Source organism: Manis javanica, chromosome 7 (assembly GCF_040802235.1).
Source record: "Manis javanica isolate MJ-LG chromosome 7, MJ_LKY, whole genome shotgun sequence".
NCBI lineage: Eukaryota > Metazoa > Chordata > Mammalia > Pholidota > Manidae > Manis > Manis javanica.
The window spans coordinates 81,388,928-81,410,314 of record NC_133162.1 but is presented as its reverse complement, the minus strand read 5'-3'; the positions used below and the strand labels follow the sequence as shown (position 1 = coordinate 81,410,314).

General features: G+C 42.0%; 1 protein-coding gene across 6 annotated transcripts in view; it reads left to right on the top strand.

The window, feature by feature from the left end:
• The window catches only part of CHRM3 (cholinergic receptor muscarinic 3), a 504,178-nt gene that overhangs the window by 473,041 nt on the left and 9,750 nt on the right, over positions 1-21,387 (top strand). Inside the window, exon 4 of one of the 6 annotated variants that reach the window (XM_073241241.1) lies at positions 13,211-13,424. The exons of the other annotated variants lie outside the window; for them this stretch is intronic. The gene's annotated coding sequence lies outside the window, so the exon portion shown is untranslated. The remainder of the gene's footprint in view (positions 1-13,210; positions 13,425-21,387) is intronic. 6 annotated transcript variants of the gene reach the window in all.

Genomic DNA, 21,387 nt, shown 5'->3' with positions numbered 1-21,387 from the left:
CCTGTGTGTAGGTGTCCTTCACACAGCTTCCTTACAACTTTGGTTTTAGAACATACGCATATATATTCATTGAAAACATACACATGTATATGTTCAATGTCCCAGGTTAAAATTTAAACCTAAAGATGGAGTCAGGAGATTATGTATCTTTGGATCTGTCTGACTAGCAAAATGCCCAAAAGACAGTTGTTCACAGTTCAATCAATTGAACAATATATTTGGCAAAGCTTGTGTGTCCTTCATGAGCTGGGGGAAGGGCAGTAATAAGGTGGACATGATTTCTGCCCTTCAGGACTTACAAGATTGGAGAGTAGATGAGTAATACAAAGAAAGGGAAACATGTTTTGGTGGCAGGGGTTGGCAAACTCTTTCTGCAAAAGGCCAGAGAGTAAATATTTTAGGTTTTGTCCTCCTAGGGTCTTGGCTGTGACATTTAACTCTGAGGTGGCATGAAAGCAACCATAGACAACGCATAAATACTGGGTCTTGCTTGTCTCAGGACACTTCCTATGTAGACACTGAACTCCGTGTACTTTCCATGCATCACAAAATATTATTCTGTTGACATTGTTCTGAACCACTTAAAAATATAAAAACCATTATTAGCTCACAGGCCTTACAAAGTAAGTAAGTGACTTGCCAGACTTGTTACACAGTCAACCCCTGATCTATGGGGCAATATAACAGTTGGGACCTGACAAAATTGTGTCTTTTATTGGCAATAATGAGGCAAGGGGCTCTGCCCTAAGACAGTGTTATGTAGCCATTGTTGTTTTATGTCCATTCTGCCAAAAGTAATCCGTCTTCTTATCTTGGTGTTTGATTTAGCATGTTGGGGGAAATGAGCAGCAATTGATCAAAATTAACTGTGTAGCACAATATTTTTCTGTATAGTGCTTCATGATTTCTCCTATTGTTTCTCCCAAAACACTATCCAATAAATTAAAGGAAAGAAGTTTACATTTAATTGCTCTCTCTGCATCCCAGTCAGAATGCTTATGGCCACCCCCATCTTCTCTCCAAACTGTCCCCCCATGGAGGTAGCTTTACACAAAGTTATAGGAGAAATAGATAACATCCCCAATACCTGACTACATCTTAATCCTTAAATTGTGGCAATAGGGGGCATCAACAAGCTGAGTTCCATACCTTTCCCCCTGGTAGCATGCTGAATAGCTCTGCTTTTGTTTATCATTCAAAACAGAAGAGTGGAAAAACCAGTGCCCATTCACAGTTTCAGGTCTCCTTCAGATGCTAGAGTTTGCCCATTCCATGGGAATTATCGGAATCACCAGCTTCATTTTAAGGGGTCTACTTGTGTAACTTAACTACTAGTTATACAGAGATAAAGTGCCCCACATCCTTAATACAGATACGATTTCTGAATGTTAAAATGCTGGTATGTATTTGTGGTTGGGCCAACACTACTCAGGGCTCACGTGGTTACCAGAAAGCAGCTGGAGGCAGTGTAAGCAAAAACGCTGTGACATAAGAGCTCCTTATCACAGGAAACCCAAGGCAGGGAGAGGACCAGGCTAATGCGGGTGCTCACTGGCACCCAGAAGGCCATTAAGGACCCTTCAGCTGTGCCCTCTGCCCCCGCCACTCCCCCCACCATCTCCTGGGCATCCCAACTCTCTCTCTACACCTCTCTATATAAATGGGGAGCAGAGGAGGACCCACAGCCTGAGTGTACATCTCCACTGGACATGAAGACTAGTCTTGCTGGCCCACTGACTGCCATCCAGTCTCAGTACACATTCCTAGGAGAGAAAATGCCACCTGCCCTGTGCTGGGCAGCTCACCCTGGTCAGCATATGTCAGCACACAGGGTTATACAGCTGAAACTAGGAAGCCAGAGGAATTTTTATAGATGTTACTCCACTTTGGGGGTATGCTATATAATTTTTTTATCTTAATATAATTTTTAATTTAAATCCTTTTTTTTTTACATAACTTTGTATTTTTAAAAATTTTTAACTGATTTTGCTGGTGCCAAAAATCTATTCTCTATAGTGTTTATTTAGCACTCCATGACCCTTACTTTTCTTAGCTTATTAGCTTGTGGGGACACCAAAGGGTTGCACAAAGGAGGCTTACTTGTAAGAAAGTCATTTGCTTATGAGCAACTCTCAGGAAAAGATAGAAATGGCATTTGGTTTTCACCTTCCATGAGTAATAGTTGGTATCTTTGCCAGAAAGAGCAAGCACAAAATATCTGAAGAATTGCTGCATTAGAAGGGGCTCACAAAAAATGAAGCAAATTTATGTTAAACCCCTCCCCCATCCCGTTCTCTAAGAAATACAGACATGCATTCTGGGAATCATCCTGTTTGCTTGCAATTTTAATCTATAACAGGCACTCACAGGCCTTTTAGATTTCAGTTACAGATTTTATTATAATCGTTCCTGCAGAATCTAATTGAAAGGTTTTTTTTTTAAAAAAATCCTATAGGAAGCTAGGCACTTTAGGGGCACCACAGTCCTATTTTATAAAAAGGATAAAAACTAAATTGCTTTCAACTACTTAATAAATAAATCCTAACTGGTGAATTATAATGCCAAATAGCACTTTGTACCTATTCTGCACTAGATACTGCTATACATTATTTCTCACTTTCAAAACTACTGCAGAAAGGTAATCTCTCCTACTCAACAGGTGAAGAGGCCAAAGCTACAAGAGGTAAACTGAACCGCCCACAGCCACACAGTTTGGTGAAAGAATTCTAACCCTGGGGCCAGTTAATGGCTCCATGGTTCTTCTTAGGAGAGGGAATCCAGAAATCTAGTTTTAACAGAAAATTTGATTTGATGGCTATCTTGTCAGTGTTTTTAAATTGTTAGGTTTTAAAACTAAACTCTATCTTCCTTTTTTCCCACATCCCACAACCATCCATGCCCTGCCTGTGTGTGCCAGGCAGCTTCTCAGACGTTAGGGAGAGGAAATGGTTGAGACGAGGCTTCTCCCTCAGATGACTGAGGGTGTGAACGGAGGCAGGAATCACACAGTTAATGTGCCATCAGTTTCACCACTGCTGTGAGAGGACATATGCCGGGTGCTCTAAGACCACCCAGCACAGGCACATGACCCAGCCTTAGAGGGAGGGCTCCAGCAGCACCTTTCTGGGCTCAAGCAGGTGACCCAGGTGACCGGGGGAGGTGAGGCTGGCCTTTCCAGGTGGAGAGAGTGGCAAGTGCAGCAATACAGCAGATAGTTCCGGACTCTGTTAGAGCCAGGGTCCTCGGATTTGAGTGGGCCTCAGGGTCACCTAGAGGACTGGTTAAAACATTGCTGATGACTGACTAGGTGTCACGCCCGGGCTCTCTGATTCAGCAGGTCTGGGGTGGGGTCTGAGAACATGCATCTATACCAGGCTCCCAGATGATGCTGCTGGGATGGGATGTTATGCCTTGAGAGGCCCTGCTTTAGGCTGAAGGAGCCTCTGTAGGTCACTCCAACACAACTGTGCTTCCCAGCATTTATCAGTTTGGTGTCTACGTCCTCATATTTCCTCAGAAACCAACATTGCATTGCTTATGTTTACTAAGACATCCATACATCTGCCATGCTTCCCTTTTTTCCATCTGAAAACTCTCCCAGCAAGGAAACCATGAATCATGTAATTGGAAATCAGGCTCCTGGATGAACTGGCTGGTCCAGGTGCTGGGCCATGGGTTGGTCATCAAGCCTGCACAGCTGGGGTGGGACATGGATGGTGAAGGCAAGCTGCCAGCCCCCTAGAGAACTCCTGGCTGGTCCAAAATAAAGTCACCCACACGCTTTCATGCTCACCCACAGCCTCAGGTCTGGTGGCTCTGGTCCACGAAAAAATCCCCTTGCAGTTATGACAGATGTAGACTCCTATTTGTTTCTGAGAACTGTGAAAACACAGTGCACAATTTCAGATGTCTGCTTGTTGCTATTCAACTGAATGACATACCTGAACCAGAGTGTAGGTTGCTAAAGCTTCCACCAACTGGCCCAACAAAGACGGGGCGAGAGGGGAGAAGAAAGTTAAAGGGGAGAAAATGAAAGAAATGGAGAAAGAATAAAATAAAAGTGCAAGCAGACTGCGAGCTCCATGCACAAATATGCCTGGCTGTCATTCAGATAATGATCCATCTCCCTGCACTGCCCTCACTCATTTTCCCCAGGCTTCCTATGCTATAAATCAAATAGAAAAAGCCACATTTCCAGATTTTACCTTAAGTTTCCCAGGGTTGTTTCCCAAGCCACTAACTTGGAACTCACACAAAACCATCTGCTCTATGCCCTTTAAATAATTACTTAAGGTAAGTTGTTTGAGCTCCAGTTTCACCAATAGAAGAAAACCTTTTTATGGTCCTTCCCCTGCAAGGCAGAAGAAGAGCTGGGCCATTCCTGAAGTCCTAGAGCTACGGGAGTACTGAGGGATTCAGAAGCGCAGAGTACCTTCACTGTCTGGGGTAAATTACAGAATTTCCAGAATCTCCTGTCTGGCCTTAGTCCATTTACTTATCAATAGATAGATATTTGGTACTCCAGCTTCTTGCAGCCACTGAGACAAAGGGTGGAGAGATAATGGCCATTCTCTCCTCCCCTCCATTCCTGGTACATAATTAGTCTGGCATCTGTCAGTCACCAAGAACCCATCAATGGAGTTCCTCGGGGAAGGGGCAGGTGGGAAGTGGGGAGCACACTGTAAGGGGGAGCACTTCAGCAGCTGGAGGAGACAGATGGGCCCGGATGAGCTAATGAATTTGAGCAAGCTGTGAGCAATAAAAATGGTTTCTCCCAGCCTATCCTTTCCCTTGACTTATTTTGGTTTCACGGGTTTCATAGGGGATTCCTACCGGGCTGAGAACACCCTTCCCCCCACCCACCCCTCCACCTGGAGTTACACTGTCCTCATTTTATCCACAAGAAGACTGTGAAGCCTACAGGGAACCGTGCTTGCCCCAAATCATATGTTAGTTAGTGCCAATCTACTCCAAGGGACTGTTGGTTGTTCTGTTTGCTTTTTCTTGCTTTTGAGTTAAGAGGTTACCTGGTGATACTAGCAATGATAACTAATCATTTAACGTGTATTGGGGTTTACTGCGTGCTAGATACTGTTCAAAATACATGCACTCATTTGATCCCTGCACAATCCTATGAGGGAACTGCTATTATCCTCCCCATGTTTCCACCTAGGAAACTGAGGTACAGATAGAGGGATTTGTCTCAGTCACATCATTATTCACCCATATTTGGGAAAAACTGAGAGTGGCTCAATATGAAGGAAAGTCTATGCTAAATTATAACCTGAAATGTGGGTATCTTTATAATATTGCCTATTACAGTATCTGCTACTACATATGAGGCCACATAGCTTAGTGTTTTGTACAGGCAGAGAGCTACTAGGAAGCAGGGTCCCTGTAGCCCCTCATGGAAAACACTCTGTCTGTACCTACCCACATAGGAAGTGTTCAATAAATCCAAGGCAAATTGAAATTGATTTCGATTTCAGGAGACTCCACAGATTCAAGGCTACCTTTTGCATAGAAAGGCTTCTTTTCAAGATTATTTGAGGATCATCTTGCCATAATAGTTTAGGAAATACATATCCAAGTATTTCTCTCCACATGGGCTATTCTCTTCATGGCTCAGGAGAATTTTCTGCTATTTCCATCTGCTGTAGTCTAGGTTCCAATGAAACTTTACCAAAGACAACATTGAACCAGGGACTCAACAGAATTAAAGTCCCACTGTGAGTCATCACTGTAAAACATAAAACAACTTGTATTCTTGCGAAGCTGCATCTCTTTACCCACTTTATGCATGACTCCACTTCGTATGCTTTAGTCCTCAGGTTAAATATCACCTCTTCAGAGAACTGGCCCCTCCCCACCTTTTCCAAATAGGGCCCCCTATTTTACACACCCTTTAACTACCACACAGAGCCTTGCTTATTTCCTTTGCAGCACTACTAAGGTGTCCAGTTATTATTTGGCAGATGTCTTTTCTACTATAATGTAGCTTTTCATTTGGCTCCTTCATCCCAAAAGCCAGCATAGAACCTGGCACGTTTGTTTTATTTATTTAGCAAACACAACCTTTTCCCTATGTGCCCAGCATCCTAAATGCTTTGATTAATTTAATCCCCCTTACACAATCCCACATTCAGGCATTCATGACTCCAAGTTATACAGATGAGGAAACTAAGTCACAGACAGATTAATTTGCCCAAAGGCATAACAGTAGTATGTAGGTTTGAACCCGCACAGTCTAGCTCTGGGTTTGTGTTCAACCATTCCATTTAACAAATACGTATACACACAATTATTATTTGTTGAATATGAACATCTAAATAAAGAAATTGAACTGCAAATAAAGGAGCTGATAATGTGAAGTCTCCCACCAGCTATCTCTGCTTTCCCACCACTACATTTGCTGTATCTTCACCTGTATTTACCCCATGTCTAAGTTTTTGGTCTTTTTTCTTTTTCTTTTTCTTTTTTTTTATGTATCATTGAAAGTGCTTCTCACCTCTTAGAAATATTCTAATACAAAGCACACCAACAAAGCAAGTTGGAAAGGAAATACATGCGCTGTGTCAAAAGAGAACCCCACCAACAAACACTCCCCAGCATCAGCCCTTGTTTGATCAAAGTTCTGTTCTCAAAAAGACAGCCAGACTTGCTTGTTTTATGTTACACTAACTACAGCCCCAAATCTCTGTCCTCTTCCTAGCCAACCTGAACCTGTGAATGTGACTTTATCTTGGAAAGGGTCTTTGCAGCTGTAATTAAGTTCAGGGCTTAGACGAGAAGATCAGCTGAACTCTCTACACAGGCTCTAAGTCCAATGACAAGTGCCCTTGTAAGAGACACACAGAGAAGAAGGCAGAGCAGGCAATGTGACCATGGAGGCAGAGACTGGAGAGATGGGACCACAAACCCAGCAATGCCTGTAGCTGCTGGAAGCTGGCAGAAGCATGCTCCTCTCTGAGAGCCACTGGAGGAAGTGCCGCTCTGTAAGGCCTTGATTGTGGACTCCTAACACTAGCACTGTGAGAGAATAAATTTCTGTTGTGTTGGAGCCACCAAGTTGTGGTAATCTGTTACATCTGCCCCAGGAAATTGCTACCCTGGCACGTGAAGATTACTGTCAGTGCTTCTTAGTTTCAGTAATGAAGCATCACAAGACTGATTTGGTGCATCTCTCTTGAAAAACAGCTCACCACAAGCATCTTGAAATCCTTTTTCCTTTTAGGTACTCAGTCTTTACTGGGCATGCCTGTGCTTGCCGATGAAATCCAGAAGTTGCATAGTGCATATTAGTAAGTTTTAAATATTACTCTTCCTCGGCTGCCATTCAGTGGGTCTTCATTGCAGGTCTGCCCTGGCCCACCACAGGCATTGTGGAGAGCAGGTGAAACAGAAGCCTGTTTGTAACCTTAATGCTTCTGTTCTTTTCATTCACTTTAGCTGTTTAAAAAAACTCAATTGCTTGATTTGTTAGATATCCCTCAAAGCCTTGGGATGCTTAACTTGCAGGAAGAGCACAGAGTGAATTCTCCTTGGGGGCTGGTAGAGAACAAGAGGACCTACAGGTGTAAGACATGAGGCATGCTACTGGTCTTGATTCCTTCCATCAAAGAGCTTACAGTCTACCTACCTGTCTGGAATCTGATTGATGAGAATTGAGGCTGGGAGACAACCAGGAGGAATGCCTTAACAGCATGTTCAGGCACCACTGGGGAAACTATAACGGGCACATACCTCAGAAGAAACAGAGAGTAATGATGCCCCAGGTGTGCTGCCATGCTACTTGCTATTTGAGGGCATCTGGATTCTGCACACAGGTAAGATAGCGGACACATGCCAATCATCTAGGATAATGGCTCTCAAATGTTAACACAGGAGGTCAGGGATAAGATCCAAAAACGTGCATGTCTAGAAGCAGCCAGTTGCTGTTGATGCTGCTGGTCCAGGAACCACACCTTGAGAACTGCTAGTCATGTGAGTGAAGCATATATTCATCTAAATAAATTGGTGGGCTCATTGGAATCATTTCTTATACCCTGAGAGGAATATCAGTAAATGTTTTTGTGCTAAATCCCTCGGTATATTTTTAGTGGCAGACAAGTTTATTTGGTGACAACTTTGGTAGCGAACAATGACTTTTCATGATGGGTACTCCATCCAGTACATTGTGCTTTATTAAGCAGAGGGCACACCTGCTCAGTGCTTCCCACATACACACAGTGACTAAGCCATTAATCCTCTGTCGGTGCAACACCTGCAGTGATTTTTCCCTTAAGGGCTGCATAGGGAGTCTGCTCCCTGTTAAGCTCATCCTAACAAAGTAAGACAACTGATCCAAGGGCACTTGTAACCACTGGTCCTAGGTGTCTCTCCTCTGACCTGCCACATGGAAACCAACTTCTCTGATTCCTCTGTTTTTGAGGGAAATGTTTGGAATGTGCTTACAGAGCAATTTCTTAATGATCTCGCAGCTATTTGTAATTTACCCAACAAAGTTCAGTTGAGATATTTAGTAGCACAGAAGTTGCTCCCCTGATTTCTTAGGTGTGCTTTGTTATTTCAAGCCATAGTAAGTCACATGACAGTAGTAGTTTTTAGAAAGCAAGAAAGATGAATGGGAATGGTTCCTGATGCTTATTGAAGCAGAGTCTAAGCTTTGAATTTCATCTTCTCTAGTTCCCAAACCTTGGGGAAAGGAAAGAGGAAAGTCTTGGGTTGTAATTGCAGGCAGCACAAAACAGATTTTGAGCGATGCTTGGCCAGCAGAATGAATGGGACCTGTTCTAAAGACCAGTGATTTGGGGTCTGTGCACAGAGGGTTTCCAGCCTTGATGGATATGTATTCTAATTTAAAATATCACAGGGAAGAAAAAAATAGACGTTCCCATGGAAACATTTTCTCGGGGCCAGCTCTTCTGTCTCATTAGCATATCTTATTTAAATATTTCCTGGCATCAGTTTAAACTTAATCCTTCGGTGTATCTTCTATCTGCAGTGGCCATGGATAACATAACATCTGGCCAGAGGTTTTCTTTAAATAAATTGTATAACTGTAGGCAGTTCCATTGATTTCCATATGTCTGCAATGCTTACAATAGTTGCAAATATGATATGTGGAAATTTCATTAGTAGTTTCTAATGAAGAATTTTAATTTGGCTGAACCTAACTTTCCTTCCGTACCCACAGTAGACACCTGCTTGCAGCTGGATATTGTACCATTGTCACATGCTTGCTAACGGTGTTCCAGTGTGGTTCCAACAGCATTACTGGACTTCCATGTGAGCCTCTATGTGTGCCAGAGTGAGGAAAGTTTTCCCATAAACGTTCCTTTGACAGATGATTTTATCAAAGTGGCATTCTCTTCGTTATTCTGTATCCTTCTCAGAAAAACTAAATCCCCTGCGTGTGATGTCTGCAGGTCCTGATGTGTCCCTTTGTCCTCGTTAAAGGACTGCTTACTTGACTCACAATTTGTTGATACTCCCCATGTGCACAGATGAGCCCTTTTACTTCTACCTCTGCACTGAAACCAGCTTCTTTTCTTTTTTCTTATTCGCTCTGTTGGTGCAACACCTGCAGTGATTTTTCCCTTAAGGACTGTATAGGGACTCTGCTCTTATTTCCCCTTTTTTGGAATGCAAGCATTTGATGGCATACAGCAGAGATTCATGGGTTCTCAATGTTAAAAGCTAATGAAACACTCAGAAACCCAGTTCTTTAGGATACATTGCACCGCCTGGAGAGCTGAGTGTCCTTCCTCATGGTGTCAGGATTTCCAGTCATTCTATTTGCATATGTTTGCTGAGATGTTTTTGAAGAAATTTCATCAGCTCTAAATATAGGAATATTGAGTTGCTTAGTTATATACAGAGTGTTTAAAACTTTCAATGTCTCAATCATAACCAAATCATCTCAGTTTTAATTGGAATTAGGAGAAAATTTACTGTGAAGCTAATAAAGCTAAAACTTCAAGTTCAGTCGCACAGGCCCCCTGAGGGAGAGAGGAGTGATGGCATTCTATATTCATAACTTGGTATTCATTTTGTTAAAGGAGGACAATAAATTCTAGAAGCTTTAGTCTCCACAAAGTCTGGATCTGCCTCTGATCGGAATATTTTGAAATCAGTTTTATAAGAAGCCTTTTCTTTCATAGCCTGCTATTTCTGGTTGAAAGGGTTTCTTATTGTTGAGGTGGTATTGTGCACATTGTGGTGTTTCTGGAGACAAATGCGTTGTGGCACCAACACTCACGTGCAATAAGGATGACAGCGAGAAATGGGCAGGATAAAGCTGTCTTCTGATGCATGTGTAAGGGCCTTCACAGAGAAGCCAAGCAGTGTGCTAATCTGCTTTCTGGGACCATAAATTGTCATCCCCAGCTTCTCACAGCCGGGTTTCCTAATTTGCTAGGGCCCAGAAGGAAAGCGCTGGTCTCTGTGTTGCCTTCTCAGTCCTGTACACCTGCCCGGAAAGCTCAGGGCACCACAGCCAGCTGCTCTCCCAGGGGCTTGTGCTGTGCCCACGGGGGAGGACAAGGAGGTGTGTGATTTGAAATTCTGGAAGGGCCTAACCCTATTTAGTCTTTAATCCTCTCACAAACTGTTTCCTCTGACAAATCCATCATAGCAAAAGGGGAATCAAATGTGTTGATTCTTCAACTAGCAAGGTATGAACACCACACTAATTATGTGATTAATGCCAGTTAATGGAGGACCACTGTGGTGTTGTAGATTAATCAAATGGAGACTGTGCTTTAGGGTTAGACACATGCAGAGTGTAATCCCAGCACTGCTACTTAACAAGTCCAGGGATTCTTGGGCAATTCCTAACACTGTTGAGCCTCAGTTTTCTCAAACATAAAATACTAAGAATATCTACCATGCAGAGTTATTGTAAGTATAGTTGGAAATATATACCAAATATTATATACAATATAATATATATTTATATATATGTAATATATATATGCTCTATATGGAGTGGCACTCAATTGATGATGGGCATTACCAGTTATTATATGATAGAACCTGGGGTTCTCTCACGGGTCATGCTGTTTATGCTGATATGTATCAGGTCAGCAACATGCATAGCGCTGTGCTTATAGATGACAGAGACTTCACATTTCAGCCACCGAATTATAAGCTTTCCATGAAGGCATCTCAGAAGGAGGGACACAGGCCTCAGGTGCACACAGACACTTTGCATTCATGTGTCTCCAGCTCCAGAGCACCTGCTTATGGAATATATATGCACATGAGCACCATGCTTTGCCCATGGAGAGCTTAGAGGCAGGTGGCATACTGGCCATGCCAAGATCCCCAGGATAGAGTGCTGTAGTGCTGAGAGGAACTGCATTTGGGGATTTCTGAAAATAATTACAGGCACCAAGCCTCAACATTCAACCTGCAGTGTTTTTTGTTTGTTTTTATTCATAATGATCAATATAATTTCTTCTTTTATCCTTGAATAAATCTTTTAATTTTGTTGATTTCACACTTCTGGTATTTAATTTTTTCATTCATTTTCCTCTCGCGTTTTAGAATAAGGATTCACACTGTTTTGTTGGACTAGTTCAACTTTATTCCTTTGCCTTTTTGTTTTTAATCCCATAGAGCCAGAATTAATAGTGATATGAGCTTCAGTTTCCATTCGGTTTCAGGAAGTTCAAAACATGAGATCATTGTTTTCTAATGTTTAATTATTAGAGACGGTGCCAAACTATACATTTTGTTATTTTATTTTGATTCTCAGGTTCTGTTCTCATTGTTTTAACAGATAGACAGTATACTTTTAATAAAATAGTCATTTTTTGTATTTTATTATATTTAATTTCCATTTTATTTTTCACTCAAAATTGGCAAATGCCTTTGGAGATTCATGCTGTAAGAAAAGAGCTGTTCAAGCTCTCCCAGTCCATCTTGCATTTCATCAGTCCTTTCATATCTACTCATTTATTTGATTTTCTACACGGTGGTGTGGTGTGGGCCAGGTAGTCCACAGCTAGCTCCTTTAAGCACTGGTAAACAGGCATGGGCCTTTAGCTGCTTACTAAAATTACAGAACAAGTGGGGGAGATGAGTCTGGAAACCGGCCCCTTTCTGTCAGAGTATCGTAGAGATTCGTATTGGCCACACTGATGCTGAGCTCTGCAACTTTCACTTGAAAGAATCCTCAGCAAACCGTGTCTCATGTACTTTCCTGACCTGAAAATTCTATTTGAGTCAAGGATATAATATGCCAACTGATGAATCCTAGACAGTCCCTCTTTATGTTATTAGGTTCCTTTTAAAGCACATGTAACATAAGTTTATTTGCACTGAATGAGAGATGTCCATGATCTATTGTTGAATGGAAAAGAGCAAGGTAGAGAACATAATACACATTAGGTGGTTGGGGACAAAATATTGGTTCAACTCTTAATTCTGCAAACTATGAGCTGTGCAACCCTAGCCCAGTAACTTAACTTTCTCCGTGCCTCTTTTTTTCATCTGGCCATTAAATAAAAGACTCAACTCAGAATTGTTGTGAGGATTAAATGACTTAATATGTCTAAAGACAGAGAATAGAGCCTGGCACATACTGAATGTTTAAAAACACACATAGATAGTTTTGCAAAAGAACATATTTTGGAAGGACATATCCATTTATCTAACAAATATGTACTTACTAAGTAAACTGTTACCAGTGGTTACCCCTAGGGCGTGGGGCTGAGAGAAGCAAAGGCAAGGGGACTGCGTTTATGCTTCATACACTTAGGTAGGTATTGTTGAAATTTTTGCTTGTTCATGGCAGATCTGCTAGTAGTGCGAAGGTTAGGAATAGACTCAGAGCCAGCCACTGCTTTTACAGTCAGCCATGCACCTGGGGAAAGTCTTTTTTTTAATTGAGGTTTAGTTGGTATACAATATTTTATTGGGTTCAGGTGTACAACATAGTGATTTCAACAATTACGTACATTGCAAAATGCTCACTGTAAATGTAGTTACCATCTGTCACCATAGCAAGTTATTACACCACCATTGACCATACTCCCTATGCTGTACTTATGTCCCCACGACTAATTTATTTTATAATTGGAAGTTTGTCTCTCTCAATCTGCCTCACCTATTTTGTCCATCTCTCATCCCCTCCCTCTGGCAACCACCAGTTATGCTCTGTGTTTATGAGTCTATTTCTTGTTCTGTTTGTTTCATTTTATAGACTCCACATATAAGTGAAATCATTCACTGCTTAGTGAGCCAGTTTCTTCCCACTTGCAGCAGAAAGCCTGATAGTGCCCACCTGCTGTGATTACTGTGAGGATTCGGTGAGCACACACGGGCATATCACTGAGGAAAGTGCCCAGCTCCCTGAAGGACAGAGGCCATCAGTAGTGGGAGGAAAACGGTGAGGTCAAAGCTGGCAGCACGCTGAGGTATTTGTGATGTTTGTCATTACAGTCATAAAAAATAACTTAGAAAGTGTGTTCCTGAAAGAATAATAGAAATCAAAATAAAATTGTGGCACCTTGTTTTCATCTCCATAGTTTCCTATCCCTCCCATAATGCTTTTTATTCTCCCAGCCATGTCTATAAAAGTCCTTGCTCAGCATCCTATAGCCATTTCACTAGTTTGCTTTTCCTATTACTGGTGGGGTTTTTCCACTTTGTATCCTATCTCCTCCCCATTCTCCATTTTTTCCTCTTCCTCAGTAGAATTCATTTTGATCATAAGCATTTTCTGCTTTCAAGTGTTGGGAGGGATCACAATTACTCTTTTTCTTGCCAGACTTACTCTTATAAGAAAAACTGAATATTATCAACAAAATTATATGCATCAAATATCAATCCACTAAGCATGTTATCTATGCAGAGCCACTTAATTTTAATCACAGTTAGGAATTCTAAGACAAACATATGCACATACACCAAAAGAAAAATAAAAAGGAAAAGAAATAAAGTGCCTTTGACATGTCCCAGAGAGATTTACAACCTAATAGTAAATGAAAACACATATATACAAGAAGTGGTATTTCAAATATTTAACCAGGCGATGACAGAGGTGGCTGGCTGCTGGTGCATTTGGATACTTCACCATGGCCCCCTTGCTGGCGAATCACAGGGCCTTCAGCTCTGGGTGTTGCCACGAAGCAGGGGGAGGGGACTGTCACTTACAAAACACCCACAAATGATGGGATCTGACCATGATTGTGTCACCTGTTGTCTCACTGAATTTGCTTAATCCCCACACAGCATCACTCTTCTCCATTTTCTGGTGTGGGTACTGGGGATCCCAGAGGCCCCACAACTCTAAATGGCAAGAGGAGGCTCAAATCCCAGCTGTCTGTCACCCCCTGAGTCTTAATACCTTAGGGTCTGTGACAAGCATTAATGGTGTGAGGCCAAGAGTACATTCAGGGGAGGCAATATATAAATTTTGCATTATGTGATGCTCATTTTCCCAGAAAACTCAGTGTTGGTAGATTGTGCCCGTTACCAGACAGACATTTGGAGAGATGGTGTGGCTACTCGGGACCTCCTCTCTCTCTCTCTGATGTGGGAGAGGCCGGGACAGCCCCCTGAGGGACCTGGCTGCCGGGGCAGTGTTCCCCTCTCCCAGCCACCTCCTTCCTAAGAACTGGATCCCCTGAATTGCTTCTCTTCTTGGGTCAGTCTCAGCTCAATGCCACTATACACCCGAGGTCACTTGAGAAATTCAAATTAGTTTGTCAGCCTTCCCTCCAGCTGCCTCTGCAACCTGTGGCTCTCATTCCCTCCAAGTTACTGCGCATCTACTGCAACCTCTCTCCGGCCAGCCTTAAGCTTCTCCCCAGGTTTATCCCCTTGAGCTCTTGTTTTCAGTTCTCCTGTCCAAAGCTAACTGTGAGTTCTGGGACTACCATGCAGAAGAAACCGCTAGATCCCTGAGTGAAATGTGCAGTAGAAGAAGATAGTACCTTCCCCCATGGGCCTTGAGTGAGCTGAGAGAGAAATTGAAATGCCGTGTGCCCTAAAAGAAATTGAAATGCAGGGTGTGCCAGCAACATGAGGGGTGGACTTTGCATAGGCTGTTCCCTGTATTGGGAAGGCTGTGCTATTTCTTTACTGCTTGGCAGCCTGGAGTTTTATTCCTCAAAACTCACAAAATATCCTCTCCTTTGCTACCTCCTCAGTGACTCGACCAAAGTTGATTATTCATACAACTCCTTCAATTGCAACGATTTTGTTTAGTTGCTGATATCTCCAAAGAGTGGCTTCTGGGGAGCAAGAACTCCATCCTCAGTCTAAGGCCTGCAGGCAGCACACAAATGCATTGACCTCCGACTGAAGAGTTGAATAAATGAATTTGAGACTCATCCTTGGTGACAGTGTGGAGGGTGATTTCCATAGAAATTAATTGTGAGCTGATTCTTGAAGAGCCTTAGAGTTTGCCAGGTTTATCAGTACTAGGACATTTTCTAGATTTTCTGGCAAACAGAAAACGCTACAGCATTTTTCTGGATCTTTAATATTTCTCTTTATACTAGAGTTTCTGATCTTCAGCACTATTGGCCTCTCAGGCCGGATAACTCTTGTTTGTACAGAGCTGTCCTGTGCTTTGTAGATTGTTGATCACCATCCCTGGCCTCTACCCGCTAGATGCAAGGGGCACTTCCTCCCCAAGCTGTGACATGGATGATGTCTCCAGACATTGCCGGCTGGGGGCAAATTCACCCTGAGTTGAGGATTCAACACAGCAATTGTTTTATTCTCAACAAATGTTAGCTCTTGTTTAGCCTTGCAGAAGGCTATTCTGTAATATCACAAATCATAGAAAAGTATTATATGGGCCTACCATTTTTGAGAAACTGTTATGAGCCAGTTGGACTTTACTGAGAGCTCTGCACACATTCTGTCTAATCCTCAAGGATGGTAATCCTCATTTTATAGATGAGGAAGCAGGATCAGAGTGCTCAGGCAATTTTCCCACATGGCAGAATCGTTGTTTCCTGACCCTAATGTGCTATGGCAGGGCTTGAACACTGTTTTCCACATGCCTCTCACATTTCTCCTGCTTTCTCTGTAAACATAGAGTCTTCTGTACATATGTGAGTTGTGGGGGTGCAAATAAGATAAAGTTTAAAAGACAGTCACATGTGCGGACTATGTCCAGATACAAAAACAAATACTCTGATAAATATGGACCTTGAAAAAAATCATAATTAGTCTAACAAAGTGATCATTAAAACATAAATATCAAACCAAAAGAACTTTCTTCACCATGTAGCCTTTCAGTACATCCCTGATGTGCTAGAAATATTTGGCCCCAAATGACTGTTTTCACTACAAGGTTTTTGATCAGAATTATTTCCCCAATTACGTTAACTCTAACACCATTTTTAAAGCTTCGTTCCTCGTCCTCCATTGCAAAAGCACCATCTCCAAAACAGACAAATTTTCGCAATGTTGAAAAAAATAATAAATCTTAGAGGTCTGCAGGAGAACAGAGACCATTCTTTCCCTCCTTTACCCAGGAGAGGATAATGGCAGAGTGGGAGAGTTGGCCCCTCTGGGCAAAGTGGCCCTTCAGAGGTTTAAAAGGGACAGCTTCACCTTTGCCGCCTTCTTCTTAACATTTCTCTAGAAATTCTAACACCAGAAGGTTTCAGGCTTGAGAGTGCTGAAGCAAATACTCACTAGTCCAGTTCAGGCTTTTGTTTTGGAGGTAAAACCGTGTTTCTCCAAGAGTATTGTGCACAAGCCGCACCCAGGCAAGGGTTCAGTAAGCGTCCGGCATTTATCTTGTCAAGTCGAATAAAACCTATGACAAACAGCAACCAGTGGAGACGGGGTGACACCTCAACTTTTAAAAAACAAGCTTCCTTTTTGTAAACGGCATTTATTCCAGTTTTGGCTTCCCGAGCTGTTTTGTTGGCAACGTGCACAGTTGCGTCATATTAGGGCACGTCTTTCCTCTTGGAACTTGAAATAACAAGAACTAAATTTGCCGAATTTGATTCCGACCATGGAAGTCTGAAAAGGTTCGATTTCCGTGAAAGACACGTTTGACTGCAGAGGGCTGCTGAGCCTTTCTGATATCCCCTGGGGACTGCATGACTGAGCAGAACTGAAGGTCTGGTCCCCAGCCTGGGGACGCACGCTACTACCCGGCGTCGGCCAGCAGATTGTTCTCCCAGCCTGTTTTGCCACCTAGTGGCCGGCGCTGGTACTTCCTTTCACCTGACCGCGATAACGCAACAGTCCTCCTAGTGGCTGAGTATGTAATGAATTATGACGGTAAAATATGCTTAGCAAAGAAGGCAAAGGGAGACCAAAATAAGCCCTGAAAAAGAAATGATGCATACTGGATCCTGAATATGGAAGGAACACTAAATGGTCTTAAAAAAAAGCGTGGTTGTGACCTGCAAAGTTTATCTTCCCCTCAGCCTTCATAATTAAAATAATAACAGAGACAGGGCTCATTTAGACTTCTAGGCAAGAGTAATTTACACATATTTAATCAGCCTGGAGGGCTTAAAAATTGGGAACTTCCAATCCTTTTTTCAGAATAGGTACTGTTAGTAAAGCTTAGAGTAAATAAAATGAGTTTTCCTGCTTAGAATTCATCACTGAAAAATGCCTCGCATTTATATATTGGCCTTTTAGGTTTCTCTAAGCACTTTTACATGTGTTCTCATGTTAGGTATTTACACTTTTTTATTTTAAAATGTTATCAAAATATTCTGCAGATTTATAATTCCAGAACATTTTTCTTCCACAACTATGGAGAAGGGAATCAATTTCTCATAACCATCCTTCACTTTCCCCTAAGTCCTCTCAAACTGTTTTTTTTTCCTAGATTTTCTGCTTCACTCTCTCATTTTTATTGATAAAAGATGTTAAGAGATTTTCAAAACCACGTGTTAAAGGGGCCCATCTTCCTCGAGCTGGTCCCCAGGGTGGGGGGTGCCTGATGCAGGTCCTGAACCCCTCTCCCCTCAGAGTGGGCCCCTATGATGCCTCCCACTTGTGGGTCTCCATGCCAGGCAGTATGGGCCCTGCCCAGGCTGCTTCTCTGCCCCTCGAAGTGGCTTCTTCTTTATAATTGTTAAGCTGTGAAAGAGCCATTCTCCTAGTCTTCCAGCTTTTCTCAGAGTGAGCTGCTCAATTATGTAGTTTCAGCCTTGATGTGTCTGTGGGAGGCAGGGAGCTCAGATTCCTCCTGCTCTGCCATTTCATTGGGATCCACAGTGTCATATTTATTAATAGAAATGATATTAATGTATCTCATTCTGTTGTAGCATCAAATGAGTGCCGGTGACTCCCTGGATATCTCTCCTCACAGCCATAAGTCACCAGAGATTTTGGTCATGGGCTTTACTCTTATGTTCCACTGCTTGCTCAAAAGACCTTGTCTTCCTCAATGACATGTCATCTACCAGGGCTACTGCCTACTTTTTGCTTTCAAGTGTGAAGATAGTACAAGGAAACTTGATTGTAGTCATCTGGAGTGGATGTGTGTTTTTTAACTATTAACAATTATCATTCTTTGGCTATTGTATCATGTGGGTGAGCAAGTAACCACAGGTCATTCTCCTGTAATGGTCCTTTTGTGACACTAAAATTTTAGCTCAGCTCATAATCTACATCCAGTGTATGATGGCAGAGAATGGAACACTTTAAAAGTAAGAAAAAGCACTATATGAAACTTCTAACAGGTGTTAGATATTAAGTTAGTGTTGAATTATGAGAAGGGCCACTGGTAGATACGCCAAAGCATTCAAGTCAAAGATCACCTGCCTGACAGTGTGTGGTTCACAGGCTTTGTAATGATTAGTCAAGAAGCCCCTACACTCCAGGTGCACTAGCACAGATATTTAATGAGCCCACTGCAGAGGGCTAGACTTGCCCGGAGGTGCCTTCCCTCAGTTCTAGTTTCTTTTATTTTTTGTATTCCAACAAAGCCTCATTGGACTGGAATATTATACAATTTCTTATTCTCTAGAGATTCATGGGATGAAGTGAACTGAAGGATTTTAGGCCTATTTCTAAAATTCATACTCATATTCTTCACTAACATCAGCCAACTGAGCAATTAAGTTGCTTTTGAATTTGTCAAATGTAATGTGAATACCCCCAGGAAGCAGTTTGATAATACCTAAATGACTGTTTTTTAATTATTCCTGCCCCCTGCCTCATACAGGGAGTGAGTCCATGGAGGGCACAGGCCATAGTTTATTAAATTACGTAGCACCAATCATAACTTAAAGCTAGCTGTGAGTCCATAAGCAAGCGTCAGTGTTCATGATGACAGGTATCTTAATCAGCATGCTTCATATGTAAGTGATATAACCTATCTCAGGTCTCCAGGCAACAAAGGCAACTTGTTGGCTCTTATAATCTGTGAGGTCGAGGAAGGTGGCATGAACCTCAGGAGTGGCTTCATCCAGGTTTGAGAGACTATCATGACCTTGAGGTCTCTGGTCTCCATTTTTTCTCCCATCTCTCTCCCTCCCCCATATCTTTCTCCTATGTTTGCTTGCTTCTCAGATTTTCCATGTGGATGTAAATAGAGTCACCAGCACCTTGGAATCCCAAAGAACAGAGAATTACCTTCTCTCTTTTCAGGATCCATATCAATTTCCCAAAGTTATTCTTACTGCTCCTGTTTGCATATTCTCCAGGCCCATTGCTGAGACAGATGAGTCAGGACCATGTGATTGAAGCCCATCCAGAAATACATACTGTGGATGGCAGGCCATTTCCGAAAGAATGGCTGAAGGAAAGACAAATAGCAGACATCCACTGTGTGGCATTGACAGGAAGAAGAAAGGATGAAAGGAGACAGATTTATCAGCAGCACAAATATAACAAACTGGGATTATTAGTCATTATACTTATTTGTAATAAAATCATCATGGCATTAGTGGTCAAACTAAGTCTACAGAGCATGATCAATTCCATGGGAAATGATAGCAGAGATTTATAAAATGTTTTAAGAATTTTAGAAGGTTCTATAGAAGGTTATATGAGATTCAGATGGGGATGGGTGGGCAGGGGGAGGGGGAGGAAGGCAGGAATGTAAATGGGCTGTAACACAGCCCACAGAGCAGACATGGAAGCTTAGCTGCTACGTCCAGAAAGCTCTGGGGAGTTAAAGGCTGTTCTGAGAGTATATATTCACAAGGGTGTGTGCAGGAAGAAGAGCAATGCATGAATGAGGGTGGTCATGTAAAGAAGCCAAATGCTTATCCAGGCATATGTAGTGGAGGACATTGGAGAGGCATCTGAAACTTCTATGGAACATTGTGTATTAACCTCAGAGGCAGGATGCTGAACAGAGGTGTGTGACTGTAGAAAAATGTGTCCTCAGCCATCTGCATAGTTGCAGGTGCAGTGGGGAAGATACCAAAGCCAACACCTTTAAGTCTGTGGTTAACTGGGCCTGGGTGGAGGGAGAGACAGCAGACAGATCTTCTGTATATGTATCTTGGAAGCAACCATAATGCAGCTGAGTGCCCCAAAGAGCCTATAGCCCTTTCTAAATATGGACATGACCTCAGTGAGAGGAAGTTGGAGATAAAGATGAGTTGACAGCATCTATTAAAAACTAGAGAAGCAAAAAAAAGGAAAGAAGAAAAACCCATCAATTACCTGTGGAAATTAGTGCAATGTAGATTTGTAAATAGTGATGGATTACACAGGAGTTCTTAAACTATTCTTCTCTGTAATAGAATAATATATTAGAATATTTAGAACATTTCCAATGTTTACTATGTTGAATAGTGCTGAAGTGAATATATGTAAGTGCATGTATGTATATAAGTATAGATGTGTTTTTTAATGTGTCCAACCATGTATTTTTGTTCATATGTGTGTATATATATAGATATACATATATCTACACACACATTCTACACATACATGCTCTCAGACAGCTCCTGAGACCTTGGATTTTGTGCATTTTTATTTTGGCAGGTACTGCCAAGTTACCTTTCAAATTGTTGGTTGACCAATTGTTACCGCATCCAAGAACACAAAATTGATTATTTCCCTCACATTGTTGTTAATACTGCATGCAGCAAATCATTTATATTTTGCTCATCCGTTAGATGGCAAATGTTATCTCATTAATTTTTAAATGAATGTCAGTTTCACTTTAAAGAGATATATGAGTTTTAAACAGGGGGTGCTAGCTGTATGCAATATCTGAACAAGCTGGTGGAGAGGCAGGGCAACATCACAGTTAAACAAGGAGGCGCTAGGCTCAGATTATGTGTGCTTCCGTCTCCACCCTCTTGTTAGCTTGAATACTTGGACAAATTACTTAACTCTCTGTCTCAGTTTCCTGTAAAATGTGCTTATTTTAAGGATTAAATGATAAATACATATGATGATTTGCACATTGTGTACCATGTA